This window comes from Suricata suricatta, chromosome 9 (assembly GCF_006229205.1).
Source record: "Suricata suricatta isolate VVHF042 chromosome 9, meerkat_22Aug2017_6uvM2_HiC, whole genome shotgun sequence".
Lineage (NCBI taxonomy): Eukaryota > Metazoa > Chordata > Mammalia > Carnivora > Herpestidae > Suricata > Suricata suricatta.
Window position 1 is genome coordinate 119,214,485 of NC_043708.1, and position 6,000 is coordinate 119,220,484.

General features: G+C 40.5%; 1 protein-coding gene across 1 annotated transcript in view; it reads left to right on the plus strand.

The window, feature by feature from the left end:
- Window positions 1-6,000, plus strand: part of OTUD7A (OTU deubiquitinase 7A) — a gene marked incomplete at its 3' end in the record, with an annotated part of 217,287 nt that overhangs the window by 112,639 nt on the left and 98,648 nt on the right. The window lies entirely within an intron of this gene.

The window sequence follows — 6,000 nt, forward strand, 5'->3', positions numbered from 1 at the left end:
ACATCCGGTGTTCCAGGACTATGTCCAGCACTCTGCCTCCCCCTTGTGGATGCGTGGGAGAATCGCCCTTCCTGGCCCCGGTGGTTGGATAGGAGGGACCCTGTGCCTAGTTTCAGCCATGGGTTGGGAACAGAAATGAGAGGTCACTACTGGGCCAAGATATTTGATTTTTGACCCTCGGGCATACTGATAGGCAGTTTTTAAGACCAGCTGCTCTGTCCACCTGAATCCTGAAGTGAGAAGGTGTGACAGAGCTTCTCCAACCCAGAGCCAACTTCTGGTATGAGTAACATACAAGATTCTGTTGTTAGGTCCTCAGGAGTTTGGAGGCTGTTTGTTCTCACATTACAATGTAATCTGCTATTTATGGCATTCTCTTGTTAATAGGAAAGGTCCGTGTGTTTATCTTAGTGTTTCATGGCAATTTCTGTTTTGTACAGTTTCTACTTTTTTAGTTAGTATGCATATATTCATACATCTTATGTCTTCTGTTTTAATATGTACCTGAGATTTGTTCTAACTGAGTTTGGTAAGGCATGGAAATCACTGTCACAGAAGGAGTTCTTTAGGGACAGGAGGGATTCCATGCAGGGCCACAGGGGAGTATCAGGGTCAGTCAGGAGGCACAGGGAATGGGGGGGGAGTATGACCAGAGCCTTTATTGTGGTTTGGGCAGGAAGAAACAGGTAAGGCAAGGCAGCAAGATAAACAGTGTTGGGATTGGCTAGTTTTAATTTTAGCAGGCTCCAGGGTGGACAGGTTATCCCAAATTGTCTGGTACCTGGCCCTGAGTGGTAGCACAGGAGAGCATTCACCCTGAGTGTGAGTCAGGGTTTGGATTGGTTGGTTTGCCCATGAAAGGCACATTTCCAGGGAGTCAGTTTGTTACCATGAGGAATCAGATAGGCCTGAGATGGGCAGTCCCTACTGGCTCAGCAAGATGCCAAAATGATAGAAAAGAAACCATAATTAATATACAGCTCCATTGTGAATTATCAGGCACCTGGGTGGCTCAGTCTATTAAGTGACTGATTTCCACTCAGGTCATGATCTCATGATTTGTCAGCTTGAGCCCCGCATGAGGCTCTGTGTTGACAGCTCAGAGTCTGGAACCTGTGTCAGATTCTGTGTCTCCTTCTCTCTCTTCCTGTCGCCCACTCTCTCTCTCTCTCTTTCTCTCAAAAATAAAATAAACATTAAAAAATTTAAAATATATACATATATATATACATGCATCTCCATTGTGAATTGAACACTCTCATGTTCTAAAGTGGTCTTCATCTTAAATAATGCTCTGTGGTCTAAATTTTCCTTTATTTGATATAAGATCATGTCCCTATGTTGCTTTTTGAGGTTTTTGTTTGTTTTACTTTTCTCATATATATAATTTATTGTCAAGTTAGCTAACATACAGTGGATACAGTGTGCTTTTTGTTGTTGTTTTATCTTTGCCTGGTAACCTGATAAATCACTGCCCTCCCTGTTACTTGCAACTTTTCTGAATCACTTTGCCCTAGATAGGTCCCTGATATACAGCAAACAGCTACACTTTGCTTTGTGAGATAACATGAAAATCCTCTTCTTTAAACAGTTGCATTAAGCCTGTTGAAATGTATTGCTTTGATAGACAAGGTGATTCTTAGTTCTGTCGTATCATATTTTCTATTTTTTTTTTAATTTTTAATGCTTTTTATTTATTTTTGAGAGACAGAGAGAGAGTGTACGATCAGGGGAGGGTTAGAGAGAAAGGGAGACACGGAATTGGAAGCAGGCTTCAGGCTCTGAGCTAGCTGTCAGCACAGAGCCCAGCGTGGGGCTCGAACCCACAAACCATGAGATCATGACCTGAGCCGAAACCGGATGCTTAACCACAGGCACCCCTGTATTTTCTATTTTTATATATAAATATTTCAAGTGTCCTTCAGTATATTTTATTAGCTTTTTACTTAAAAATATTTTTCTGATATTTAAATATGTCACAGGCTTTTTTAATGTTTTTTTTTTTTTGAGACCAAGTGTCAGAGACTGTGAGTGGGGGAGGGGCAGAGAAGGACACAGAATCCCAGCCACAGAGTCTGATGCAGGGCTTGAACCCATGAGTCCTGAGATCATGACCTGAGCTGACACCAAGAGTCGGACACTTAACCAACTGAGCCACCCAGGTGTCAGGTCCCCTGATAAGTTGTGTTTTTCTCTATGGTTTGCTTTTTGAAATTATACTTTTATATAATATTCTGTTTCCTTTTTTTTTACTTTAGACAGTATTAGTTCTTATGATTTACCTCAATAAAATTAGCTTGTATCTTCCTCTTCCCTTCTCTCTTTTTTATATCTCCTCCCATCCAATTTAATCAGTAGTATATCTCTTACCTGGTTTTTGGCATTCACCTCTGTGTTGCTAAATATGCTTACATATTTGTGTTTGATCTTTCAATTCCCCTATATCATAACTGAGGCAACTGTATGTTGATTCTACTTTCTGCCTTCTACCACTTTGTTGATTGTATCATTTTGCTTTGGCAGAATATTGAATTTCTCCTCGTGCACTTGTATGTGTACCTTTGCTTTTTCTTAGATGTACAGTTAAATAAATTTACTGCTGCCTGACGTCCCTTTGCTAGTAGCCTTTATACATAAAGGGATAGCCTTGCCGGATATAAAAATTTCTTAGCCCACACCAGTTTCTTTAAGTATCTTGTAGATGTGACTCCATTGACTTCAGGTATTGAATGTGACTGCCAAGAAGTATGTTACAAGCCTGATTTTCTTTACTTTTTGCTTAAATATTCAAAGAATTCTGTTTCTCTTTAAGACACAATAATTTTATAAGGATATGTCTTGGTATTGATTACTCTAGAACAACTTCCTTTTATGCAGTGTGCCCTTTCAATGTGTAGAATCAAATCGTTGTATAAGAAGTTTGCTTTTCTTATATACTTTTTAAATTATTTTTTCTTTTCCGTTATTTTAGATTTCTTATTTTAGGTTCCAATTATGTGTACTCACCTGCATTCTGTATCTGCCATTTCTTTGTAAATTTTTGTTTCTTTACTTTTTCCACATTGCTTGTTTTCCATTTTTATGGTCCTTACTCTGCTATCTGTGATCTGTTTTTTCTTTGCTCCCTTAGAATTTAACTTCATTTTGGAAATGATTTTCATTCTTTTTTACTTTTTCCCCTGAGCTTAGTCATTTCTTGTTTCATATCTTCCTATAAGCCCATGCATCTCTGACTTAAAGGTTCCTTTTATTAATGTGGTACTTTAATGCTAAATTACAGCAGCACACTCTGAGAGCCAAAACGCATGCATTAAATTTAACCTGATATTTGACCTCATTTGATATTACTCTAAAGTAATGAGTTAGAAGTTTAAGTCACAAACATTTTCTCAGTAAACTGCACTAGAGATTTTGGTACTTACCACAAAACCTGTGCTTATTATTAATCCAGTACCATAATGTATTGTGATATGCACAAAGTAAAACAAAGCCTAAAAGAAAAAATTTAACCGGCCACTTCCTTATTCCTTGTAATGTTTAGATTGAGGTCTTCTTTCCTACACTTATACTGTTCTGCTGCTTGGAGGAAATATTTCTGGAAAAAGGAAGAGTGCAAGCAAATACAGAGAGATATGACAACAGGAAAATATTTTGAAGACCTCATGTTGGCTACAGGAGAAAAATGAGTATTTCTAGCTGTGTGGATTGTAATCTCAAATCGGCATTCTGTGCATAAAGAATTAGAGGAGAATAAAAATTGGATAGTCACCTAGCTTCTGCCATAGTTAGATATTTGGCCTTGAAGCTTAGGGTAGAAATTATAACCAGATTTAAGATTATTCACATAGAGATGGTCTTGACTTTTAAAAGAGGATATAAATTAAGGGAAGAAAAGAAAGAAAATGGGGGGAACCTATGTGTTTTAAGGGCAAGAAAAGGCAAAGCAACTCCCCTATGACCCAGCAATAGCACTGCTAGGGATCTACCCACAGGATACAGAAGTGCTGACACATAGGGGCACATGTACCCCAATGTTCACAGCAGCACTGTCAACAATAGCCAAAACATGGAAAGAGCCTAAATGTCCATCACCTGATGAGTGGATCAAGAAGATGTGGTTTATATATACAATGGAGTATTACATGGCAATGAGAAAGAATGAAATATGACAATTTGTAGCAAAGTGGATGGACCTCGAGGATGTCATGCTAAGCGAAATAAGTCAGGCAGAGAAGGACAGATACCATATGTTTGCACTCATAGGTCTAACAGAAGAACAGGAGAAACCTAATGGACAACCATGGGGAGGGGAAGAGGGAAAGAGAGTTGGGGAGAGAGAGGGACACAAAATCTGAGAGACTACTGAATACTGAAAATGAACTGAGGGTTGAAGGGGGAGGGGGAGGGGGGAAAGAGGTGGTGGTAATGGAGGAGGGCACTTGTGGGGAAAAGCACTGGGTGTTATATGGAAACCAATTTGACAATAAACTATTAAGAAATAAATAAATCAACAACAACAACAAAAAAAAAGAAAAGAAAAGAAAAGGCAAAGCAGCCAGAAAAGGGGACATAAAGTATTCAGAGGCATAGGATAAAAGGGACTGTGAAATGTCCCTGCTTTAGTGAGGCTTTCTGCTGTTCCCCATGGGCCTGCTCGCCCGCTGTGTTTAGATCGCCCTAGTGACACCTGAATAAGAATTTCACGTGGTACAGCTAAGTGCAGGGGGAAGCATAAGGACCCAGCAGCTAAAACCATTGGCAGATTGAAGACGGAGAGTGAGGGATGCAGGGGAAGAGGGCAAGTCCTGTTGTGGAGGGTCCTGATGGATGGGCAAGGCAGGGTGGAAGTGTGAAAGTTAGTCCATAACCAGGAGCTGTGATGCCCTAAACAAGACCAGCTTCACGGGAACTATCGCCCCAAAAGCATGGGTTTTAATCAAGACAGGCCTGTTTTTCCTTCTCTACCTTCTCTCTCCTTGACCTTCTTCCTCCACCCAGGCTTAACCCTCCCTTGGGCATGTGCCCCCCTCAGCCATGCCTTAGGGCAGAGTGCCCACTCAGGTCATCCCCCCTGCTGAGGCATGATTTCCCTAAAGGCCAGGGTCTTCTCTTTGTCTTCTTGGAACATTAATGCCCATCAGATCATCACTACCACTTCTGCTTGAAAATGCCAGGTTTGGATCCTGTGGGTCATATGTGTACACTGCGATCGTTGGTCCCATGTGAGTGTGGAAGTGTGTTCTGACATTTCTGCTTCAGTTTAGTTTCCCAAAACTAGCCCTGTCATGGCCACCACCCCAGCCCCACAGCCGCAGCCACCACCCTCCACTGCTACTACTAACAATAACCAGGCTGCTGTACACCAATGCCCAGCTATTTATTACCACTTACAAAACCACCGCTCCTGCTGTTCTGTCTGTTGGGTGACCCAGATAGTTTAGTTTGCTTTTCTTATCCACCGAGATGGTACCTATTGCGTCTCTGTTGGCTGACTATGGAGGGAAAAAATTGTGATTACAAGTGGCCATATGATATAATTTAAATATTATGATTGATGGTATCAAGTATGCACTAGAAGTAGAAGGGGGGAAATATGTACTGGTATTATTTCATATATTTAAAGCCTCATTATATTGTATATACAACATAATTCAACATGTAATTGGGTCAATATGGATAATACCTGCAATTTGAAGTTATCCAGAAGAGGATAAGATTTTATTTGCTCTTTAGTGTGAAAGCTAGGCTTGGTCTTTAAAAAGTTCATGATGCCCGAAGACTCCATGCCTCCATTAGAAATCCAATAGCCAAAACATGGAAGGAGCCTAAATGTCCATCACCTGATGAATGGATCAAGAAGATGTGGTATATATTCACGATGGAGTACTACATGGCAATGAGAGGGAATGACATATGGCCCTTCGTAGGAAAGTGGATGGACCTTGAGGGTGTCATGCTGAGTGAAGTAAGCCAGGCAGAGAAGGACAGAAACCATATGTT